Below are 13,054 nucleotides of genomic sequence, written 5' to 3' on the forward strand. Positions count from 1 at the left end.
AAAATAAATAAAAAAATCCATAAGGGTTCTTTATCACACAGACTTAAGGCTCAATTCTGATCACAGAAGAAAAGAGAGAGACCATAGCTTAAAAACTCAATTACTATGCATGCATGTGTGCACACAGAAGCTAATTCATCAGGACACATGACTTATACCATTATACATTGAAAATCAGATACCGGTCCTTAATGTGTTTTTGTGACTGCAGGATAGATACAATGGACTCTAATGGTGCTATGTATCAGGCCAATGAACCAGAAATTAAGCAGGATTTATAAGAGAGCGACGTTAAACGTTCTGTAGAAACTATAATGGACCACTGTGTCAAGAATCCACTTTTCAATAAATATCTAAATACCAATTTACACAGTAGGGTTTTTAACGAATAGCACCAATTCTCTCCCAATGAATAGATAATTTTTATCACTAACCAAGGGAAGAAATGATAGAAGACATTTCTAACATCTCACATTTGTAAATATGTTGTATTAAAATACAATTACCTTGTTTATGTATCTCATTTTTGCAAGCAGAATATGAAAGTGGCGGACATAGTATGATGTATAAAGAGAAAATGTCTCTTTTATAGTGTTCCTTTATTGTGCTTTAATTTTAAAATTCACCTGTATGATGCAGCTTATTGCAATAGCATGTCAGCCACTAAGTTAGAAAGATGGTTTAATATGGTAACACTTTTGCAAATAGGCTCTCACCGTACAGTGAGCTTAAGACAAACAAATATGTCTCTGCAAACTAGTGTCTGTTAAAAATTGCACTGGGCAAAGCTTGAGTATGGAATGGAATAGCACAGTCCCAGCTGGCTTGATTTTGATTTCTCTTATACCCGTTTTACACTGATTTCTCTTACACAAGTGTTTAAAGTCATTCATTTGAACCAACGGTATTATGTTGGTTTAAAGGATATCAGAATCAGGTCCAAAAATTCAGTCATAATCACATGATCACAACTCTTAGGGGTATGTCTGCGCTGCAATTAAAGAGCTGCGGCTAGCTTGTGCCAGCTCTTAGGGCTCAGGCTAAAGGGCTGTTTAATTGCGGTGTAGATGTTTGGGCTCAGGCTGGAGCCTGGGATCTAGGACTCTGTGAAGTGGAGGGGTCCCAGAGCTGGGGCTGCAGCCCGAGCCTGAACGTCTACACAACAATTAAACAGTCCCTTAGCCCGAGCACAGGCCAGCTACGTGTGTCTAACTGGACTATAGACATACCCTTGCTGGCGTTAGCCACATCTGCTCCAATGACAGCTTCAACTTAATGCTAATTTATTTATTTTCACTGAGAAAGCAAAGGTTACATGGGGTGGTGCTCTTGGGGAGAAGGAGAGGGGGGAAGGAGAGGATTGCTTCCTGGTTTCCATTACAATTGGATCTTTCTTCCTCTTTTATATTCAGGTGAGCTTCAGAAGGGAGCCAAACTCATCTAATTGGCAGAAGTCTAATGCATGACTTTCATGATTACTAAGACTAGAAAGTGAAATGCACTGTGCACTAGCCGCAGTTGTGACTAATGGCATCTGGTAAATACTGCATATATAAGAAGAAAAGTTTTCATTTGTGAACTGTTTTCTGTCATTTTGGCCCATTTCACCTATTTCCTTGGCCCAAATGTCTGAGTCATGTCATGGAATTTGGAAAGTATATTGTTGGTAGAATTAAATTGCTACACTTATGCCGTGAAAACAAAGGGCTTGTGTTTGATGTGAAAAACACATTCACTGGGCCATATTACTGCTTAATAATATAAAGGCAGCAAAAAGCTGTATCTAGTCAGACACAATTGTGTGCTAGATATAATGGTAAGAAGAATTCTGCAAAGTTAGGTGTGTGCTACACTGGCTTCAGAAATAGTCTGATGAAATCTGCAGAAGAGTCACCTACAAAGTTTCTGTGTAAAATTCCTGACACATTCCATGAATGTTGATACCTGTCCCATCATACTGCAATACTGAAAGGAATATTTTTCTTACTTTGGCATTATAGTGTGACAGCAAGTAGTAAGCTCCAGGAACTTTCGTTTTCAATAGTGAGGCATCAGGAAGAGAAAGGCAAGCAGCATTTCTCCCAAAGCTAAATCAAACAATGCTGAGATCCACAACATCCTGGAAGGCAAGCCAGCTTTTTGTGTATGTTACACAAATGACAAGTACCACTGAGGAAGTAGAACAACATGGCATACTCAGAGGTGCATGAAGAGAAGAAGAAAAGAGAACTAAATATTGGGAACCACCTGCTTTAAAAGCATCATGTTAACCTTAAAAAATCCATAACAACTTCCATCAAGGGCACACAAACCTCCTTGGAGCATGAGTTTTCATCCGTATACACTTATCTAACACATAGAACTTATCATAATTTAAAGGGGAAGCAAGAGAGAACCATTGATTGAAGGTCATTAATGCTCATAGTTGATGGGGTAGTAGGATGAACATGCACTCTGATTGTCCAGGGCGGCAATTATTTCCCGGCCTAGGGGCGGCAAAATTATTAATCCGCCACTGTACTTACCCCCTTGAGTTCTAGAGGAGGGTGGTTTACTAATCTATTTTTCTGGATAAAATACTATATAAATGTTAGTTGTTAAGTAGTAGCCTACACTACTAATACCAAGGGGTCCCTTGTTCAATTGTTATTACAGACTGATACCTTAGTAATCTGCCAAAGGTGAATACCAAGCCCGAAGTCTTCTAGTCGGGGAATACTTTAGGTTCAGAGGTAACCTTCAGTACTTAGGTCACTTAAACACTTGGTTGGATGCCCTTGAGCCCGTGTTCAACAAAACCACTTCAGATTCACCATTAAAATTACATATTACAATGGTCACCACTGAAAAATAGCTCCTCCACAGAATTTCTTTCTTTGTGACTACTTATGGGTAAATACTTACTATATTGATGGCTGACTACTGTACTTCTAATGACTTAAAAAGTGTATCTTCTCATGTAATTAAAGAGTTTTCACTCTTGTTTAAAATAGGTTAAAACAGACACTACTTACGTATATTAATAGCTTAATAGATTATGGGTTTTTTTAAATTTGTTTTTAATCTCAAGGTGTGCTAATAGCCCAGGAATTTCACCTGATGGAGTTTTGATTGTTGCACAACTGAATAAAGAATATGTCCTAGGTACAACCTCTGTTTGGATTATTAAATTGACACTTTTCCTTATCTACTTTCTCCACATCACTCATGATTTTATATACCTCTATCATATCCCCCCTTAGTCTCCTCTTTTCCAAGATGAAGAGTCCTAGCCTCTTTAATCTCTACTCATATGGGACCCGTTCCAAACCCTTAATCATTTTAGTTGCCCTTTTCTGAACCTTTTCTAGTGCCAGTATATTTTTTTTAAGATGAGGCGACCACATCTGTACGCACTATTCGAGATGAGGGCGGTACCATCGATTTATATAAGGGCAATAATATATTCTCAGTCTTATTATCCATCCCCTTTTTAATGATTCCTAACATCCTGTTTGCTTTTTTGACCGCCTCTGCACACTTCGTGGACATTTTCAGAGAACTATCCATGATGACTCCAAGATCTTTTTCCTGACTTGTTGTAGCTAAATTAGCCCCCATCATATTGTATGTATAGTTGGGGTTATTTTTTCCGATGTGCATTACTTTACATTTATCCACATTAAATTTCATTTGCCATTTTGTTGCCCAATCACTTAGTTTTGTGAGATCTTTTTGAAGTTCTTCACAGTTTGCTTTGGTCTTAACTATCTTGAGCAGTTTAGTATCATCTGCAAACTTTGCCACCTCACTGTTTACCCCTTTCTCCAGATCATTTATGAATAAGTTGAATAGGATCGGTTCGAGGATTGACCCTTGGGGAACACCACTAGTTACCCCTCTCCATTCTGAGAATTTACCATTAATTCCTAACCTTTGTTCCCTGTCTTTTAACCAGTTCTCAATCCATGAAAGGACCTTCCCTTTTATCCCATGGCAGCTTAATTTACATAAGAGCCTTTGGTGAGGGATCTTGTCAAAGGCTTTCTGGAAATCTAAGTACACTATGTCCACTGGACCCCCCTTGTCCACATGTTTGTTGACCCCCTTCAAAGAATTCTAATAGATTAGTAAGACACGATTTCCCTTTACAGAAACCATGTTGACTATTGCTCAACAGTTTATGTTTTTCTATGTGTCGGACAATTTTATTCTTAACTATTGTTTTGACTAATTTGCCCAGTACAGACGTTAGACTTACCGGTCTGTAATTGCCGGGATAACCTCTAGAGCCCTTTTTAAATATTGGCGTTACATTAGCTAACTTCCAGTCATTGGGTACAGAAGCCGATTTAAAGGACAGGTTACAAACCTTAGTTAACAGTTCCGCAAATTCACATTTGAGTTCTTTCAGAACTCTTGGGTGAATGCCATCTGGTCCCGGTGACTTGTTAATGTTAAGTTTATCAATTAATTCCAAAACCTCCTCTCGTGACACTTCAATCCGTGACAGTTTCTCAGATTTATCACCTACAAAAGCCAGCTCAGGTTTGGGAATCTCCCTAACATCCTCAGCCGTGAAGACTGAAGCAAAGAATCCATTTAGTTTCTCCGCAATGACTTTATCGTCTTTAAGCGCTCCTTTTGTATCTCGATCATCAAGGGGTCTCACTGGTTGTTTAGCAGGCTTCCTGCTTCTGATGTACTTAAAAAACATTTTGTTATTACCTTTGGAGTTTTTGGCTAGCCGTTCTTCAAACTCCTCTTTGGCTTTTCTTATTACATTCTTGCACTTAATTTGGCAGTGTTTATACTCCTTTCTATTTGCCTCACTAGGATTTGACTTCCACTTTTTAAAGGAAGTCTTTTTATCTCTTACTGCTTCTTTTACATGCTGGTTGGACACTCCCAGTAACCGACTCCGCCCTTTTCCCACCCCCATTCCAACCCCCTCCCCAAAGTCTCCACCCCAACTCCTCCCCCTCCCTTCCCCTATTGGATCCCTTCCCCAAAGCCCTGCCCCCGGCCCCGCCCCTTCCCCCAGCATGTGGCGTTCCCCCTCCTTCCCCCTCCCTCCCTGCCCCGCGAAACAGCTGTTTTGCGATGCAAGTGCTGGGAGGGGAGAAAAACAGGACGCGGCCGCGTGCTTGCAGAGAAGGCGGAGGTGAGCTGGAGCGGGGGGGGCGGGGCGCGGAGGGGAGCTTCCGCCCCAAATTTGCTGCCCTAGGCCTAGGCCTTGTCTGCCTAGACAATAATACGGCACTGGGTAAGTAGCAGTTCTGGGCCTAAGTGCGTTCATCTCCCCAAACGGGTAGAGCCTACTCCATCTTAAAAAGGAGCCAGACACCTCAGATGTGGGAACAGGGAAGATCTACCCTGAAAGCTCCTGATCAAAGCTGCCACAGAAGCCACCACTGACAACTACAGCTGAGCTCAGACATGTTAAAGTTCAGTTACTCTTCCCCCCCCTTTGCTAGCTTAAGTTGGACTTTGAGGCTGCAGAGGGTGGTAGATCGTAGGAAGTGACCCAGGGAAGCAGTCTTGAGGCTGGTGCCTGACAGCCTCTCACACAGCCAAAGCCTCATGGAGTGGGAGTGTCCAGGATCCCCTACCAAACACCCTCCCATATAAGGACATAAACCTCATTTCCTCCACTCTCATGAATAGCAAGAGACACTGAAAGCTTCATGGCAAGGACAAGCCACCTCCAGGGGCCAGGAGACAGACTGAGGGTCCATCCCTGTTTCAAGGACGCAGAGCCCCTTACTTCATTGGACACTGCTACCCTGAAAAGGGGGGTTGACCTAAATGGGTGACCTAAATTGGAGAGCCAAGTCTTCACCCACCTAAAGGTAGGCTATCCCAGTCCTGGAAGAGTTGCTGATGGGAGGCACCAGCGTTTGAGAGAGGGAAATTGAGGGCCCAATGATCTAAGCACTAGGTGATGCCACTGGTAAGCATGCCCTCCCAGCACACAAGTGTTTTAGAATCTATCTCATCTCTATTGATTTGATATTGCTGCCTGTCACAATAGTATCTGAACACCCTCTAGATAAAATAGATTTGCAATTATGAAGTCTGTAGAGGACTTCCTGGTGTCTCTCTCTCTTCTTTTTTTTTTCAGGCTTTAAAAAGTCTGCTTTAGGTAGGTTTCTATTTTTGTTTGTTTGTTGCATGCCCTATTTAGGAGCTATATCACCATCTACTGAAATATAGTCGTTTCTGAGGTGAAAATTTGCAGCTGTTTAACAGCCTTAAATGTTACACAACAGTTGAAGAGGGGAAGCTAATTCTTAGAGCTGGCCAGAAAGTACACTATTTATTTTCCATGTAAAAAATATTTTGTTACTCTTTAGCATGCTAGGGCATTTTGTATTCCAGTATACTGGTGGCAATATAACAATTGTTCACCTATTTAATCACATCATCACTTTTTTTAGTACCTATGTGTTTCTTCTCAACATCTCCCATCCAAATATAGACCTATTCTGATACCAGTGGGAAGTCAGCAGTATAGACGAGAAGACATTTTTGGAAATGCTAGCCAAATAGGACCAGGAAGTGAACTAGGCCCTGGAAACTCTTTAAAAAAAAATCACACTAAACTCCTGGACACAGAAGTGAGAAATTGCCTGATTGTTGAGAGAGATTGCAGCTAACATGAAAGGCAAACATTGTTATCAAACAGGAAACTTAAGAATAGCATCCACAAACGGCTGATACAATAAATCTCTGTGACAGAGATTCAGTGACTTCCGGTTTTCTCAATGAGTCTTAACAACTGCTGAGTTAATCCTTGAACTTTAGCCCAGATGATATATATTTAGTTTTAAAGGAAACATACCATCATCAAAAGAGGAGAGAGAGTGTGAGAGATAAAATAAGTTTTGGAGCTGAATAAAAATGTTTGCTTACAATGAGCTACATTGCATTTGCAAGCTTTGGGTATCTCAACAGTGATATATATGTATTCCCACAAAGACCAACTATCATTAACAACCAGTTGATATTGCTTAAGGGGAACACTTACACAAATTCTTAAAAGCAAGGAAACTTCCAGTTAAGGTATCACTCTGTAACATGCTTTAAGCACATCATATTCATCACATTTATTGTCAGACTCGTCCCATCTCTAAATGAGTCCCATATGCCTCCAATGTGCACAGCAATAAAATATACATACCATACACTACAATGTAAAACCTTATTCCCAGCCTTAACAGCATCAGTATACATCTCTTAGATATCCATACACCAGGGAACAGTATGATGTATTTTCCAGTAGGTAAGTATGAGGTTAGAATTCAGATTCATATTGTGTACACCTTTTCTGTATATGTATATAATACATAAAAACATTATTGTATGTATAATGTATATATTATATACATACAAACACAGAAATTTATGGGTATTTCTCCCACACTCCTGTTTACTCCTCACTAATGAAAATCAAGTGATGGACTTTTCTCACGATGCCCCAATGTTGATTTCTTCATTTCTACAGTTGGTGCTGTTATCTGACAATACAAAATAAGTTGCTATCGCTTTGCTATGCAAAGGTTATCAATCCTTGTGAGACTTTTCATCTGTCACCATCATCTCCACAGTGACACTGAACATGGAATGACAGAATGATTAGTTTTATCTGGAATTTGGGGTATTTTTCTCTGAATGACAGCTATGAAATGTACAATTTGCAAGGTAAAATAACAAAAATGTGATTATTTCAAATGCCAGACTGATGGTAGTTTATAAGTTATTGCCTAAAGCATTGAATGTGTTTTGGACAGCTGCCTTGAAAGTGTGTTCTGGAGATAGTTTAGAAAGACAGTTTCAGAACCTATTTCTTCACGTAGGAAAATGAACTGTGATTCCTTGAAACAGGCAGAATGTAAAAGCAGAAAGGAGAAAAAAACGCAGCTTCGGCAATGACAGCACAAATATTATGGGGAAAACAAAGAAGCCATTTGTTTACTCAGCAAGTAAGATTAATTTGATTCATTTACTGCTTATGTTTATTGTTTTGCCAAGAAAATATAAACGAGATGATGCAAATAACACAGTTAAAAACAACAACAAAAAAACTCTGCTTTCTGAATGTTCTGCGTGCAAAATGTATACCATGCACTGCTTCTCATTCTGAAATGCTGTTATGTGCTTACTTCTGATTTATGTCTTGTATTTGAATTTCATTTAAAGGTCATGCTAAAATCTCCCCTAATAATAAGTCTAATTAAAACACAACATTCAAGAACAGAAAGGGGAATATATATATATGCAGCAATATCTCTTTATAATTAATCTTGTTTCCCCACTTAAGCAAAGTGATGCTGTCCTAGATAGAAATGTGTAAGTATTTTGTTACTGAATCCTCTTGAGTGCCTGCAGGTACTCCTCTTAATAGCAAGGTGCCTGCCAAAGCTCCTGCTCTACTGTCCGATGTTATCCTCAAAGGCTAGCAAAGTGGTATGACAACATCATTCTTGGAACTATTTCCATCTGGGTATATTGCTCTCCGATATCGTGTCAAGGTCTAGTTATTGCCCTGGCTGGTAAATGTGGTTATACCAACTCACACCTTCTGTGGATTCACAGGGGTGTTGAGGAAGGAATCTGCAACACATGCTCAACAGTGAGCTATATAACATGGATATTAAACTATTTGTCTTGCACATTGTTTGGTGGCCAATTGGTGGTCTTTGTTTGTTTTGTTTGTTTGGTCGAATAATTGTGAATTTCTGCTTTGCCAAAGTCTTTCCAGCACCTGAACTTACTAAACTAACTTTATTCCAATCAAGATTCCTCTGAGGTTACAGATTCAGAAGGCTGAAGCCAGGTGACTTTCAACCTTCTGAAGTTTCTTTACCCAAGTCTGTTTTCCATGGTGTTGTCCATTGCCCCCTGACCTGAGCTTGTGTGACCAGGTAAATAATCATATACCGTATATCTTAGAAAGAGTTAAGATACTTTCTAAATTATTGCCAATGAAAGTAAAATTATGATGCAAGTAAGAATAAGGAAAGAAACTCAAAGTTTATTTTAAAATGGGCTTTGGAGTAAGCCTGAAGCCTAGTATTTGCCTTGAGGACTAGTGGTAGTAACAATTACCATAAGGGCACATTAGGACGAATACAAGTTAGTATTAGTAAGTAACTTGGGGTCAGAAGAATTAACAATATATATTTTGTCATAAGCTGTGTAGACTGTATGGCTTTATTTAGCCAGACTTTCTTAACTTCATTGCATAGAGAACATTCTATCTACACAAGTACTTATGACAGTTGTTGGAACCCCCACAAATGGATAGCAGGAATGGCAAATATGGACAAGAGGCCAAGACTTAATCAACTAGGTCTCAGAAATAGGTGTGAACTTGAATGCCAAGTATTACATGAGGATATTGACATAATAGGCATAACAGAAACTTGGTGGAATGATGACAGTTAATGAGACACTATAATACCAGGTACAAAATATATAGGAATGACAGAGTAGGTCATACTACTGTACCTGCTAACTGGAGGATAGCTAATGAGATGCTAATTTTAAAAAAGGCTCCTGAGACGATCTTAGTAATTACAGGCTAGTAAGCCTAACTTCAGCACCTAGAAAATTGGTTGAAACTATGGTAAAGAACAGAATTATCAGACATATAGATGAACATGATCCATTGGGATAGAGTCAATACAGCATTTGTAAAGATATCAATATATTAGAATTCTTTGAGGGGGTTAATAAACATGTGGACAAGGGTTATCCAGTGGATATAGTGTACTTGGATTTTCAGAAAGCCTTTGACAAGGTCCTTCACTGACGGATCTTAAGCAAAGTAAGCAGTCAGGGGATAAGAGGGAAGGTCCTCTCTGGTTAAAAGACAGGAAACAAAGGGAGGAATAAATGGTCAGTTTTCAGAATGGAGAGAGGTAAACAGCCATCTTCCCAAGGGGTCTGTACTGGGATCAACATATTCATAAATGATCTGTAGAAAGGGGTAAATAGTCAGATGGCAAAGTTTGGAGAAGATACATAATTACTCAAGATAGTTAAGTCCAAAGCTGACTGGAAAGAGTTACAAAGGGACCTCACAAAACCGATTGACTGGGCAACAAAATGGCAGATGAAATGCAATGTTGATAAATGCAAAGTAATGCACATTAGAAAATATAATCCCAACTATACATACAAAGTGAGGGGTCTAAATTAGCTGATACCACTCAAGAAAGAGATCTTGGAGTCATTGTGGATAGTACTCTGAAAACATCCATTCAATGTACAGCAGGAGTCAAAAAAGCTAACAATGTCAGAAACCATTAAGAAATGGGCAAATAATAAGATAGTAAATATCATAATGCTACCATATAATCCATGGTACACCCATACCTTGAATATTGCATGGAGTTCTGGTCACCCCATCTCAAAAAAGGTGTATTAGGAATGGAAATGGTACAGAGAAGGGCAACAAAAATGATACAGGGTATGGAACAGTTTTCATCTGAGAAGAGATTAAAAAGACGGGGACTGTTCATCTTGGAAAATAAATGACTAAGGGGGGATATAATAGAGGTCTATAAAATCATGAATGGTGTGGAGAAAGTGAATAAGGAAGTGTTATTTACCTCTTCATATAAAATGGAACCAGCAGTCACCCAATGAAATTAAAAGTCAGCAGGTTTAAAACAGACAAAATGACATACTTCTTCACACAATGCACAGTCAACTTGTGGAACTCATTGCCATGTCATGAAGGCTGAAACTATAACTGGATTTAACAAAAGAATTAGATAAGTTCATGGAGGACAGGTCCATCAATGGCTATTCACCAATATGGTCAGTAATGCAATTCCATGCTCTGAGTGGTCCTAAGTGTCTGACTGCCAGATGCTGGGACTGGATGACCGGGGTGGATCACTTGATGATTGCCCTGTTCTGTTCATTCCTTTTGAAGCATCTGGCATTTGTCAATTTCAGAAGACAGGATACTTGGCTAGGTTTACCATTGGTTTGACCCAGTATGTCCATTCTTATGTTCTTATGTTGGTGTAAGGAATAGGTGCATAGGAAGGGAATCAAACCAACTATCAGCAGGACTTCAGCATAACAGGTCTATGCTTAATGTCATCTTAACGGGAGAACCCACAGTCCCATGGAGTTGTGAGTATATGTGGTGCGGATTCTGTTGTTATTTTTATCTTGTTTTTCTAGTTCTGAGAATTTGCTTATATAGATCATGGTATTAATAAAACATAAATCCTCTATGTGTGTCTGACCAATCATCTTCTTAATTTAGATGTCACCAAAAAATGAACATCTTATTAGTGACAAGTGAATTTTGCACCCTGAATTAATTTTAAAGCTACAATGGTGAAGGTTGACTTTGACATAAGTAATATGCCTGATGCACATGCATAGGGAAACTACAATTCAGACATCCACTGCACGTGCAAATTTTACATCACCTTTTGTGTAATGAAAGTCAGAGTTTCCCTATTTAGAAAGAAAGGCCTGCTTGATATGCTATTGCTGTTTTCTGCTTAGATGTACTATGTAAATAACTATTTGCTGACATATATAAAGAGATCAAAGAACTCCTACAGTCAGCCACATACTCACTGAACAATTAGACGAGTCTAAAAAGGCACAATTCCTGCACTACAAGAAAGCTAAAAGTCTCTTATATTAAGATAAAACAAAATACCCAGCATTCTCTGAAAATAAATAATTAGCATTTCCCACAAAGAATTGCTTGTATGTAGCAGTTGCTGTTTTGTGTTTGATGATTTCTGTATTTTGCAAAAAATATTGCTGAACCTCATAAATAGTCTAGAAAAATCACAAGTTTATTTATGAAAGTTCTAGCCATAACTTATTAACTTTTTCACTGCATGATAAACGAGTGATGTAGCTGATCAACATGAAGGACCTAATGTTAAGTCCTCCCACCTTGTGAGTTAAAGAGCAAGAGCTACTGTAGACATAAGAAGGATTAAAGTCAGTGATACTAGCTGTGTCAGTCAAAACAGATTCCTTCCCAGAGTGTTATAAAGGTGCCCTGGAAACATGGAACAAGAAATTAGATCATACGGTGCTGCAGAGTCCTTCAGCAGCCTCAGAGGTTGGGCAGCTTTGTCTGGACCAGGAGAGGAAAGAAAAGCTTTAATGATCGCATCTCCCCTCCCCTCCTTGTGGACACTCAGCCTCCTGGTGGACTGAAGGACGGGGACTCTGTGCCTGATTGGCTGGACAAAAGGGTGCTACATAAGCCTATTGGTTCCTGCATACCAAAGGAGAGGATTTCTAAACCCGTCCTCCTGCTTGGGGGCTGCTATTCTGTGCTGGGAGAAAAGCTCCCACCTCCACCCTGTTACCATTAGTGTAGGACTGGATTTTGTGGCCTTGCTGTGGGCATCATGTTGCCTTTTTGGGGCTGGGAAGGAATAATTCTGTCTCTGCCAGATAAGCCTGGGCTTTGTAGGGTTTATTCACCTTCCTCTTAGCATCCCAGGGATCCAGTGGGTAGGTTAGGTTGGATTAGGAGACGGCATCTCCTAAAGGAATTGATTAATAGAGATGAGACTCCTAATGTCTCGTACTTTAAATGGTCAATCTCCTCTTCCCCATGCCCTTGACCTTCATATGAGGGCGGAGTAGTCAGGTCCTAGGAACAGTGCTGGGGTCAAGTGGAATGGAGGGGGCGGGGCAGGGGGGCTGATGGTAGCTCCTACACCAGCAGATGTGGATTACCAAGGAAGGATAGCTGCACTAGATGAGTTACTGCTGGACAGTTCCAAGATGTATTATCTAATAAAGCTGCAGCCCAGTGAAATCACATTTCTGGTGTCTTATCTGTCTTCCTGCAGAACAATGTAAAATGAACCTTGCGTAGCAGGGGCTGCGGAACTGGTGGTTAGGTGCAGGGAGCTACCGATCTCAAAATGTAAATATTGCGGGGGAGGGGGTGATGTATGTGTCTTCCCCTCCATGATTACTGCCCCTCTCTCCCAATATCTCGTGGATGCAAGAGCAGTATCAGACCATGTTCCACTCCCAAGTGCATGCAGGGTGGAGCTTGGGT

This window comes from Chrysemys picta, chromosome 1 (genome assembly GCF_011386835.1).
Source record: "Chrysemys picta bellii isolate R12L10 chromosome 1, ASM1138683v2, whole genome shotgun sequence".
Lineage (NCBI taxonomy): Eukaryota > Metazoa > Chordata > Testudines > Emydidae > Chrysemys > Chrysemys picta.